Source organism: Pinus tabuliformis, chromosome 2_2 (assembly GCF_031772625.1).
Source record: "Pinus tabuliformis cultivar Carrire ecotype Pingquan chromosome 2_2, CPIR1, whole genome shotgun sequence".
In the NCBI taxonomy this organism is placed as follows: Eukaryota; Viridiplantae; Streptophyta; class Pinopsida; order Pinales; family Pinaceae; genus Pinus; species Pinus tabuliformis.
In genome coordinates this window covers 1236665060-1236679286 of record NC_142300.1, presented here as the reverse complement: position 1 = coordinate 1236679286, position 14227 = coordinate 1236665060, and positions in this window count along the sequence as shown.

The window sequence follows — 14227 nt, the reverse complement described above, 5'->3', positions numbered from 1 at the left end:
TATTATGTTGTTTTGTTGACTTTCAAAAATCCTTTCAACACCATTCTTGAGGGTAAGCTATGGAAGAGGCTATAAGAGATCATGATTCCTCTTGAGCTAAGGGCTATTGTGACTAGGCTATATGAGAATGTTATTGCCAAGCACAGGACCATTGAGGGTTGGTCATAAGAAATTATATGCAATATCGGAGTTAAGCAAGGATGTTCCTTATCTCCTGCACTTTTGGCATTTACATTGATAAGATATAATAGTGTATGGAAGATACAAGATGTGATGGCCCTAGGATCACTAATATGCTCATTATTCTCCTCCTTTATGATGGAATTATCATTCTTTTATCTAGGGGCCATGATGATCTCGAAAAGTAGCTTAGAATCCTCTAATATTACTACTTCTAGATGACTATGACTGTTAATACTAACAAGACTAAAGTCATGACAATTAAATCTAAAAATATCAACTATGATCATTTCATTTATGGTAATAACTACTTGAAAAAAATTTCTTCATACAAATATTTGAGAATTAACATTTATCATCAACTCAATTTGAATTATAGCATTGAAAAAAGGATAATTGGAGGTTGAAAACTTTATTATGGGCTTGAAAACAATTGTAATTCGATAGATCTTTGGGCATGAAGTAAAAAAAAAATGTTCCTCTTTGAGGCTCTCATTACTCCAGTTATTTTATACAGATGTGAGGTTTGGGGTTGCAGTATATCTAGAGAATCATGGAGGAAAATTGAGTTGATCCAAAAGAAATTTATAACCTACAACCTCAAGATTAAAGGAAATACTCCCTACCCTATCATCTTGATTGAAGCTATTCTTTCCCCCACTAAAAGCATTGCTATGAATAGGTACCTCATGTATAAGAAGAAGCTAGACAACATGGAAGCCAAGAGGTATCCTAAAATTGCTTTTAACTCAAACCAAAATCCCCACCTCCAATTCAAGCGAGGATGGCATAAGGATGCTTAGTCTTGACTATATCATTGGGGGTAACAGAGGAGATTGTCTTGAAGAATAAGGATAATATTAGAAATATTATTACTTCCAAATTTAAGGATAGGTTGTGAGATGATAAGGAATTAGACGGGAAAAGGAAGCTAAGGCATTATAAGGAGATGATCAACCCCAATCTCAAAAACCAAAACTATATTTTTGTCTTGACTAGTGCTAAGAATAAAATGAGTGTTGCCAAGATAAGAGCTACTTCTCGTGAGCTTCAAAGTGAAACTAGCCATTGGTATATTCCCAAAACACCTTGGGACGAAAGAGTTGGTCACCTTTGCGATACTAATAGGGTTGAAGATAGATATAATTTTTCCTTAGATTGACCAGCTCTTACTTACATCCATTCTAATTTTCAAAATATTTTCCACAATACCAATCTTCTTGACTTGTTAAGTCAACAAAACTACGGTGATATAGGTACACTTCTCTAGCTTCTTTTCAATCATAGAAATAAAATGTTAAAGAATCTCAATTAATATCTTACTTTCTTAAGGTCTGATAGACTATATATGTCTCAGTGCATCATCATCACCATCTTCATCATCATCATATTTATAATTAAAGCCAAAAATTTAAGTTACTTAAAAAAAATGCTAGGAATTTTAAAAAATTATTTCAAAAAAAAAAAAAAAATTATATATATATATATATATATATATATATATATATATATATCATGATGATAATGATTAATGTCTACTGAGATCTGAGATCTATTGGACCTTAAGAAAGAAAGAGCATATATATATATATATATATAATTTTTTTGGGTGAATTAAGTTTATATTATCTCAAAATTTCAACATACATCATAAAAAGCATCATAGTTCATACAAACCAAATAACTAAAATCAATAACCAAAGTTCAAGTATAACAAAAAAAACATATATGGATGAAAACTAATAAAACTAGTATGTATTGAACTATGTAAGGAAGAAAAACAACTACTAGAAGGCATATCATGATATCAAGAGTCTAAAATAAAAATAAATAAATAAATAAACTAAAAAAAAAGGAACTTTAACTTCATTAAGATATTAAAAAATATAAATATAAATATAAACATATAATTTATGTGTGTTATGCATGGGGAGGGAATTGCCAAGTAGTTCTCCTCCGACAATGGGGCTAGTCTAACAATCGGCTACTCAGCCCACATGGGGAGGGTGATTTTGAACATCACCCCTCCACCCACAAGGCAAGCTTAATAGTCGATCACTCAACCCATGTGGGGAGGGAAATCTGGAGCATTGCCCCTTCGCCCACGGGTAGACCTAGTAGCCAGTCGTTTAGCCCAAATAAGCTAAGCTTTCGGCTACCAAGCCTGCCATGTGGGTTAAGGGGTGATGCCTCACATCACCCTCCCCATGCATACCACACAATAGTTTATGCACTATGCATAGAGAAGGATAATGTCGAGCATCACCCCACCCTATTCTTTTCATTTTTTAATTAATTAATTTATTTTTAATTTTAAAATAATTTTATTCTTATTTTATTTTTAAAATTTTTATTTTATAATTTACCAATTTTAAATTTTGTTTTTATTTTAAAATATATATCTATATATTTAAAAAAATATATTTATTTTAATTTTTGTTTTTGTTTGGATATTCATTTATTATTTATTTGATTTTTTTGAAATGATTTTATCTTTTTTAATTATTTATTTGATTTTTTTAAATGTTTTTGTTATATTTTATTTATATTATTGTTTTAGTTTTTAGTTTTTGTTATTATTTTTTATTTTGAATGTTTTTTCATGATATTTTTGAATTTTTAAAGATGAAATTTACCTATTTATTTATAAATTTTGTATGCAAGTGTTTTTTTCCTTTAAAAATATGGTTTTTTTCCTTAATTTAAAATAATAATAATATTAATATTAATTTTTTCCAATATTTTTTTAATAAAAAATGATTTTTTTAATTTAATTATTACAAATTTTGTCTCATTTTTTTTAATATAAAATATCTTTTAGAAAATTAATAATTAAACAAAAATGATGTAATGCTACCCTTTTTTGTAAGCATGGCAGAACTACATCTTCATCATGTCCAATATATCACTCCAATCGGGGCAAGGTTTTGAACTGGTGACTTCATATCAAGGAGTGTCTTAACGAAACATTAATTAGTAATTTTAACCCAAAAATAAAATAAAAGTTAGACAACTAAAAAAAAAAATAGTAGACAAACTTTAAATACTAAGTTTCAGAGTTATGATATTTAGTTTGTAATATTATGGTCGAAAATGTTTGAATTTTAACCCTTTAAAAAGGTTGATGTTGCATCACGATTTTGTATTTCAACATGTTTTAATAATAAAAGAAATAATAATGATGTTCATTTTTTGCATTTCAAAATGTTTTTTTACACTTTTCGTAATCATGATATTAGATTTTTAATATTATGGTTAAAAAATGTAATAATTATAACCTTAAAATAAACTAAAAACGATAATGCATCGCCACTTTGCACTCGAGTGCACAGTTCACGCAGTGGGGATTGTCGACTTTCTCGCACCCTGCCCGTGATCGATTCTCATCTTTGTGGCGCTGCGCAGCTATCATCGTGCAGTGATATAACAATGTAATGTGATTGATGTGACTAATGACATTTGTATATATGTAAATATTGAACAATGGGCCTAATATAAAACTTCTTCAGGGGACTAGCCCCCCCTTTTAAAATCAACATAAAAATTATATTTTAATGCGACCTAAACACAGAACTTAATCAAATTTTCATTAAATTAAAAATAAAATTCTCATTTAAATTTTTCATTAAATTAACAAAATTATCATTTAAAAGTTATATTAAATTAATAACAAAATTCTCATTTAATTATTAAGAGTAAAATATGTGCACACTCTCTACAAACTCCCTGTACTAAAATAAAACTCATACTTTGAAGCTCCAAAATTGCCGGAGTGACTCACACAAATTTCAAAGACCCTATGTTCCGTGCAATTAAGTTAATAATTTATATTCACATATTCTATGCAAATATCTATTGATCACATCTATCCACACTATACAAACCAACGCAAATAAAAACCAACAAATCTTAAATTTTATGTTTATATATGTTCTTTCTAACTTTTACCCTTACAACTAAAAGGAAAAATATTTTATATTTTAATAATTAATAAAAAATAATAATTAAAATTATCTTATTATATTATAATATAAAATTTTATAAACGCAAATAAAAACCAACAAATCTTAAATTTTATATTTATGTATGTTCTTTCTGACTTTTACCATTACAACTAAAAGGAAGAATATTTTATATTTTAATAATTAATAAAAAATAATAATTATAATTATTTTGTTATATTATAATATAAAATTTTATAATTAACATTATTTATTATATTATAATATTATTTTTTAATTATAAAATAAGTGTAATATGCAGCGTTGTTATTTAGTACTTGTTTTTTATATAAATTTAGTGCTCGCTTCTTACACAAAAAATAATTGTAAAATTACAAAGCTTGGATATTAATCAATGATCTCTTATCCAATATATGAACATTATTTACATTCTTAGAAGTTAGTGAAGTTCAACGGAAATGGAACGTAAGACTTTGCAATGGTAAGCAACCCATAATTCCTACATTGGAGTGCACAATTAATACAGATTTTAAATTTTGCAACTTTTAGAATGTATACATACCTTATATGAAAGGAAAGTATGTATGATATATGTGCTTCTTTAAGGGAAATCATGTGTACCTAGTGAAACCCTTTTTATAGTTGAATTAAATTGAACAAGCATACTAGATTAGATGTATCTTAGTCAATACAATCAATAATGGTCAATTATGACCAAATAGTGCTATAACAGTTGTTGATGATCAACCCTATAAGAAATATGCTCTCTAATTAATCAACAAAGTTTGCTTTAGAAGTAGCCTTGGGGTTTTAGAAATCATATCGACCAAAAGGAATATATGATCTAGTTTGTTGTTGAGTGTTTATTTATTGTGTCTTTTAGTCAACCTCATCTCAAGGAGAGCCTTGGTGTGCATCACTTATTAATTATGCCGATAGGCGTCCCTCCTATTGGAATTGGGCACTTTAATCATTTTCTTAATTAATCTTTTTGATCTGATGGTCTAAATTGAAATATGTCAGTATATTCTCGTTGTTGCCACTCTATCAATGAATGAAATTGAAAATGATAACTTCCTTGCATATTTAAATCAAGTGTTTAAACCTTGTTTAAATTATTTTTTACCAAATCATCATTAAAAATTTATTATGCCTCTTATTTATGTCCACGTATGAAGATTAAGAAAATAAAATTAAAAATTTAATGTGAAATGTGCATGTGAAACAGATAGGTGTATGTTTACATTCTGAAACATATGCATGATTAAATGTGGAGGAATAGACCACAACAACTGAAACGTATGCATGATTAAACGTGGAGGAATAGACCGCAACAACTTAAACGTATGCATGATTAAACGTGGAGGAATAGACCGCAACAACTGAAACGTATGCATGATTAAACGTGGAGGAATAGACAACACCAACGTGGAGGTATAAGGAAAAGGTTTCGTGATTCTCATAGATGTGGCCTGGCTATGTAACTGCTCTGGTTCAATTTCTTCTTCATGCCATGCTCTCTTTCACTGTACAAGAAGATGGTTTCTATTCCTCATATTTCTCTGAATCAATTTCTCCTTCTATGCCATGCTCTTATTTCATTGAGTCACAAATAATTGTTCATCATGTAATAGATCCGCAAAAATATCTGTAGATTTAGTGAATAAATGATAATGGTGATGAGATCTGATAGAAATATAATGGTATAGATGACTCCCTTACACTGCTCCCCTTCTCATGGCAGCATATTGGCAGAATTATCATGGAAAGGCGTGCAAGTAATAGCTTTGATGGCAACGATATTATTATGGCTAAACTGGTATTGTTCGAACTAGAATTGTAAGCAATAAATCTAGTGGTCTTCTCAATTTAAATTTATTTGTGATTTTTTTACAAATGAATTAATAATTTTTTGAGGAATTGATCTTTCTTTTAATAGATTACACACTATTTTCCAGCTTTACGTTAACCTTAGAGCTTGATTTCTCAAAATATAAATAGAGCCTCACAAAAATTCTATAGTTATTCACCAATAAATTGCAAGGTGTGAATGTTTGGTTGTCTCAAAATATAAATAGAGCCTCACAAAAATTCTATAGTTATTCACCAATAAATTGCAAGGTGTGAATGTTTGGTTGTCTTAGGATAAAAGTTTAGAAGATTTATGCAAGATCATCTCTTCAATTTGCATCAAATCACTGGATTAATTAGGGAATATCACACTGTAAATCAACAAATTATGAAGATATGCAGAACAACAACCCAGAACAAAAGTGTCCTCTTCATTTACATGGTCATTTAGTACAAAAAGGTATTGGAATTTTTAGGTAGCATTTAACTCTAAAACTTTGAGTATATCAAAACCTTGATGAATGCTAGGCGATCTGAGACATATATGATGGATTTTTATGGAATTAAATTCATACAAATTGTCCCAACACAGAATGATGATGTTTTTGACTTATTGGATATCTGGGTTCTACACACTCATAGGAGTAGTGTAAAGTTTGTACAAAAATTCTCTTTGAATAGTTGATACATGTAATATTCCTCTTTTCTTACTGGATTATTTATACATGTGATCTTCGTATTTTATTACTGGATTATTTAAACATACTGTAGGGTTCCATGATTTAGTTTTTTGTCTCTACTCAATGGTACATGCTAATATTTATTATTCTAAACTTGGGCAATGGAGCTCTTAAATAAAGGTGGTTATTTCTTATCAGAACAAAAATGATGATTTAATATTTTAAAAAATAAAAATTTATGTATGGAGGAACCAACCATTGAAATTGATTTCCCTATTTATAAAATCTGATAAATTTTGGCTCAAATGTAAACCAAATCTTTATAATTTTTGAGTAGCAGAATTGATGTAGAAAATGCTTTATAATTGATGTAGCAAATGCTTTATAATGTTTAAATAGCAGAATTGAGGAAATTCTTTTGATATTATTCTTTCCTTAGTTTAATTGGTTTATGTTTTTTATTTTTATTTTTTGATAAATAAAAACAAACAAACAAACAAACTTATTATTTAAAATATACAAATAAATTCAATGTTTTGATTTTCTTCTTTCATATTTAACACATTAATTTTTTTAGATATCTTGAACTATAAAATTTGATTGATTTCCAATATAAAATAATAACATTAGAATTTTTTTAAAATTTTAAAATATATTTTTTTAATAAAATCAATTAAAAAGAACAGAGGCATAAACTAAATTTATTATTTCAATTTTAATATATTTTTGTCATAGATTTTATTAAAAATATAAATTCAAAATATTAATAACCAAAATATATATAGTTAAAATAATTAGAATTCTCTTTACTTCAAAATAAAAATAATATCTAACACTTGTAAATCCTTGTATCATCAACATCTGTCAAACCCTATATCACTCGTCTTTTGTGCCACATATTTCATTCCCAATTTTGTGTCAAAATATACATTCTCATTTTCAAATATAAGAACATAATATTTTTTATTTTTTTTTTCTAGGCTAAGACTAAACTAAGTACCCACGGGGAATTGAACCAGTGACCTATCGCAAGGAGTGCCTTAACAGCGCACCCATTCACCATCAATCCAAAGCCCCGTGGGCAAATATAAGAACATAATTATTGCATATGAAATACATTAATTTTTTAGTTAACATTAACTTGAATTATTTATTTAAATTTTAAATTTTACACCTCTAAAATTACAGCAAAGGCCATCGTCAGTCTTTTATCTAAATACCCTTCGTTAGCTCTCAGTTTCGTTACCAATCTTTGAGGTTGACAATCTAAAGGATCATGCAATAAAAGGCCAAGGATAACTCTTAAGTTTAATCAATATGAAATTTTATAAAATATTCACTAAGTTTAACCAAGAAAAGATGTACAATAGAAATCTTTCATGTATTTGAATCAAAACTCCAACCAACCATATGAGTCTTAAACAAATCCATACTGATGTAATATCTATTTTAGATGATTATGGAATAATTCTCCAATATCAATTATCTATTTAGATCATCCTAATTCTTTAAAATTAAATAATTATTTTAATAAATATTTGTTTTGAGTTAAGTTAATAATTTCATTTTAATATTATTTAAATATATATTTAAAGATTAAATTATTATTATTATTATTATTATTATTATTATATATAGATATAGATATATATATATAATTTAAATAAATAATAGATATTTAATGAATATTTATATTATAATTAAATTAATAATCACATTATAATATATTATTTAATTGTGCCACATATTTTATTCCCAAATTTTGTGTCATTTTGAGACTTGATAAATGCAAACCTTCTCAAGTTCACATAGAAATGATAGAACGGATAACAAATTGCTAGACTTTGTAGCCGCTAAGAGAAATATTTTCTCTTTTTCACAACTTCGAGCTTTTCAATTTTCTTTACATTTACATGCAAAAACAAACTATCAATTATTATGGAATGTAAACATTTATGTTTTATTTTATTTAAATTTTATGATAAGATTTTTGTGATTTTTGGTTTTTTTGTTAGAGGTGGTTCACGGGTGGCCGCTACATCCACGGAAAATCTGGGCAGATCAACCCCAAAGGGAATATTTTAAATCCCTTTGACTGACTAGCATAGCCTAACCCCAAGGGCGTCGAGGAGAAATTGACCCTGTGACCTCCTGATCGGTGATGTACTTAACAACGAGGACTCGACCAATTGAGCTAACCTTCGGGAATTTTTTTGTGATTTTTGTTGAACTTATTTGAATGATATTTTTAATAAATAATAATAATAATAATAATAATAATAATAATAATAAGAAATAAATAAATAATTCTTAAGTTTTTTATTTTTATAAAATTTAAATTATAAAAAAACTGTAATTTAAAATTATAATTGGTAATAAAATCAATTAAAATTAATATAACATAAATTAAATTTATTATTTCAATTTTAAGTTATATTCATCACTATAAATACTAAGTGAAAATGGCTAAAATATACATATTGAAAATACATGAAATATTCTCATATTCACAGATAACCAAACTCTAGGCTTAGGAGCAGTGTAGAATTTTTTTGGCTTAGTTTCCTATACAAAAAGGAATTAAAAAAAGGGCATGAATATTTTAATGTAGGGAGTGAAAAATAATATTAATATTAATAAATGAGAATAATAACATTTGTTTTTTGATAATTGAGGATAAAATTATTAATAAAAATTAAAAATTAAAAAATCTATTCATTTTAACAATATTAATGATATTAGCACTAATATTGTTAATACAAAGTGTATTAAGATTAATATTAATAAATAAAATTAGTAATATTTACATTCTCATTATTTTAATCATTGTTCAAATGGGTGACCATAATTTATGACAAAAGTATGGTCAATCATGACCAAATATGTGAAACCATCACAAAACATATTGAGCCATGGGAAACTTATGTCAACTATGGCAATCATGGTCACCTTTGGTCAACCATATTTACCATAATCAACCTATGAAAATCATGGTCAACCCATGTTTAGCATGGCAAACATGGTCAACCTAAGTCACCATGGTAAAATGTGGTCAACGTAATGGTTAACCATAATGGTCTACCGTTTTCAACCATGGCAAACAATGGTCAAGCCTCGTTGGATATGCTCAACCATGGTCAACCATTTTGGTCATAATAAAGGGTTTATACTATTATAGTTTATAATAAAGGGTTTAATATTAGGGTTTATAATATTGGATTTAATATTAGAGTTTATAATGTAGGGTTTATAATATTGGTTTTAATATTAGGGCTTATGATATAGTGTTTATAATATTGGTTTTAATATTAGGGCTTATGATATAGTGTTTATAATATTCAAACATAATCAACCATAATGGTTAATCAAGGTCTCTATGGTCAACCATGATCAACGATGGTGAAACAAGGTCAATGAACATTAACCAAGCTCATACAAGATCAACATAATTAGAATGGTCAACGAATGTCTACCAAGGTCAATGTCCCATTGTTACATTACATTGCAATTTCCTTAAGGTCAACCATGATCAACCATGGTCAACTATGATGAGCCATTATCAACCATGCTCAACCAAGGTCATACATGGTTGAACGTGGTCAACATGGTTAGTCATGGTCAACCATTATCAACTATTCTTTATAATATTAATCACTTGGGTTTATAATATTAATAATCTCTTTAGTTTATTTCTTAGGGTTTATAATATTTGTTTTAATGGAGCTTATAATATTAGGTTTAATAGAGTTTATAATATTTGATTTATAATATTAAGTTCAATATTAGGATTTGTAATACAGGTTTTATAATATTTGGCCTTATAATATTTAAACATAGTCAAATAAATTCGACCATTGGGTTTATAATATTGGGGTTTTTAATACCATATTTATAATATTGTGTTTAATATCAGGGTTTGAAATGTTGGGTGTCTAATTGTCGCAGTGTGACAAGCATCGTCACAATGCCACGATTAGTGTCATGATCATTGTTACAATGATATATTACATTGCAATTTATTATTAATAAAAATTAAAATTTGAAAATTCTATTCATTTTAACAATATTAAAGATATTAACATTAATATTCTTAATATAAAGTGTATTAATATTAATATTAATAAATAACATTAATAATATTTACATTTTAATTATTTGAATCAAATATGGTCAAATATTGTTAATACTATCAATCATTGTTACTCATAGCCAACCACGGTTGAATGTCGCATTGTGACAAAGATTGTCTCGCCATGAAAATAAACCATGTTTATTTTAGTGTTTGTAATATGTATATTTGGGTTTACTAATGTTGGGTTTACAATATTATTCCCTTGGGTTCATAGTCCCTTGGGGTTTTAGTATTAATCCCTTGGGTTTATGTTTCTCTTGGGTTCATAATATCAATCCCTTGGGTTTATTATTAACTTGGCTTTATAATATCAATCATGGTCAACCATAGTCAACCATAACCAACCATAGTCAATTGTGGTCAATGATGGTCTGATCTTGCATTATGACAAAAATTGTCTCCACTTAGCATTTATATACCTTGGGTTTATAATATTAGTCCCTTGGGTTTAATATTATTCCCTTAGGTTCATAATCCCTTGGGTTTTTAGTATTAATCCCTTGGGTTTATTGTTCCTTTGGGTTTATAATATCAATCACTTGGGTTTATTATTCCCTGATCAACCATGGTTTATTATGATGTCAACCATGGTCAACCACAGTCCAACATGGAATTTGATAAGGATTGTCTCAATATTACAATCAATGATGGTCAATCATGTTTATTTTAGTGTTTATAATATTTATCTTAGGGTTTATATACATTGGGTTTATAATATTAGTCCCTTGGGTTTAATATTATTCCCTTGGGTTCATAATCCCTTGGGGTTTTAGTATTAATCCCTTGGGTTTATTATTAATTTTGGTTTATAATATCAATCCCTTGGTGTTCCCTTAGGTTTATAATATCAATCATGGTCAACCATTGTCAATCATAACCAACCATGGTTGAATGTTGCATTGTGACAAGGATTGTCTCACTATGAAAATAAATCATGTTTATTTTAGTGTTTATAATATGCATATTTAGGTTTACCAATGTTCGGTTTATAATATTAGTCCCTTGGGTTTAATATTATTCCCTTGGGTTCATAGTCCCTTGGATTTTTAGTATTAATCCCTTGGGTTTATGTTTCCCTTGGGTTCATAATATCAATCCCTTGGGTTTATTATTAACTTGGATAATATCAATCATGGTCAACCATAGTCATCCATAACCAACCATGGTCAATTGCGGTCAATGATGGTACGACTCTCGCATGATGACAAAAATTTTCTCCACTTATGGTTTATATACATTGGATTTATAATATTAGTCACTTGGTTTTAATATTATTCTCCTAGGTTCATAATCCCTTGGGTTTTCAGTATTAATCCCTTGGGTGATCCAAAATGGATCTAGCATGGCTTCTAAGTCTAAAAGACTTCAAATAGAGGTAAAGGTTGAAAAGGTACTAATAGCACAAACCACATGTAAATCCAAGTTCGGATAAAGAAAATAGAACCAAGTCAAATTTCGGGCTAAAAAGTCAATGGCTACGTCAGCAAGACCTGTGGCAACCCGAGAAAGAGTCGCAGGTGTCTGATGATGTTAGCGCAATAGATGATGTGGCAATCAGAGATTGGTTCAGGTCTTCGATAATGAAGAAAAGGGTCAAAGGCGGAGGATCGTCCGATCAAATGAGATCAACACATTTTACAGCTAAAGCTACAAGCAAGTGGATCTGAAGAGTTTATAGAAAATAAACTAAACCTTTTGAGCTCCAAAGGGAGGGCAGTAAATGGTATTTTGGGCAGGCTTTAGGCAGTAAGTGGTATTGGAAGGGCTTCACCTGATTCCATACACCAGCTGTCACGTAGCACGCCACAGGAGAGAGAAAACCGCTTTTTCGGGCGGGTAATCTCCGTGCAAGTGGGTCATCCAAAATGGTTGTCAGCTGTTGGATTGGAGATCGTAAATCAATGGACCAGATTAAGTCGTAGATATCGCATCGCAATGAGTCAAGTTCAAAGGAATGGACCTTCGGCCGTAAGCGATTGCGATTTGCGATTGCCGATATATTGCATTGCAGTACTCCATCGGAAAAGGAATGGACTCTAGGTCTTTAGACCGTGCAATATGTGATATCCTGATATGTGATAATGATCAGAAAAGAAGAGATATCCATTGAATTTGTTTTGAGATTAGCGTCGGACGGTTGGGTCTACCCGCACCCACTGGTCTTTTGTTTATAGTTTATTTCTATTATAAACAATATGTTTTCATGCCTTAAGCGAAATGTAACTGAACGTGTTATAAAAACACAAATAACACAGAAAGTAAAGAATATTCGGAAGGATTCTGCAGGAAGATGAAGAAGCCATCTTTAAGGGGAATTCTAAAGGAATTCTAAGAGACAACGGAGGCCACTAGAGGTTGGAGGCAATTGCAGGAGCTGCCAGAGCTCGTTCTCAAGGTTCCGAGAGTCGATTTTGACTGTAGTAGACCTTCTGAATCCATTGAGATGGGTTTCAGAAGCATTTGAAGACTTCTAAGGGCCAAGATGCTACAGTGAAGTTTCAGAACAGTGAAGAGATCAAATGATCAAGCTTGTTGCTGGTGTCTAATGTTTGTTGAAGATAGAAGAAGGAGTTCCAGAGACAATTAACAGAATTCTGAGGGAGTTAGTGCTAGCCAAAAGCTCAAGATAGCTCAGAGCACTGATTGAAGGAATCAAGTCCAGAGAAGCCTAGATCTGTCTGCAGAGTAAGGATAGCCAGGGGTAAGATGGTATTCTAAGCCCATTGGTTCAGTTGAAAACCTATGGAGTTGAGTGTGGAACTTGTAAAAGAAGCATTACCATAATCCCAAAGAGCCTAGTCAAGTGAATAAGAGCTGAAGGAGACGTAGCCCATGATATCAGGGTGAACTCCTAGATTATATTACTGTTATGTGTGGTTGTTTATTTGTTGTATTGTTTACTGTTATGTGTTTTATATCAGTTTAAGCAAATGAACTTAAGGCACGTGATCAGTTAAAGGCAAACAAAGACATACACCCATCTAAAGTTCTTAATTTCGAAAATTTTCAACATAAGCTAGATCTTGAATATAGTTAAGCTTTGGAGTGGGAAATGTTCTTGTAAGTATGACAAGAAGCTAGAACCCCATTTCAGATCAGGTGGTATTAGAGCTAAGTTATACTAGAGCATATTGTATCATGAAGTAGGTTGTATCATGATGCAAGTGGTATCAGATCAGAATGCTTGATTGACATATATGCTTGGTTGGCTTGAAAGGTGTTTGATTGTTTGTAAACTAACTATTGTTTGAGCTTGAAGAGGTGAAGGTAAAGCTATTGATAGCTAAATCTAGGAGAGGACAAGAAGTAAGAAGATTTGAAGGCATTCTTCTTATCCCAAAGGACCTCAAGGCAATCCTTGAAGTACAAGAGGTTTGTTGCAAAAGGTTGCTTGAATAATCTCTTTGTTAATCGTTTTTGAA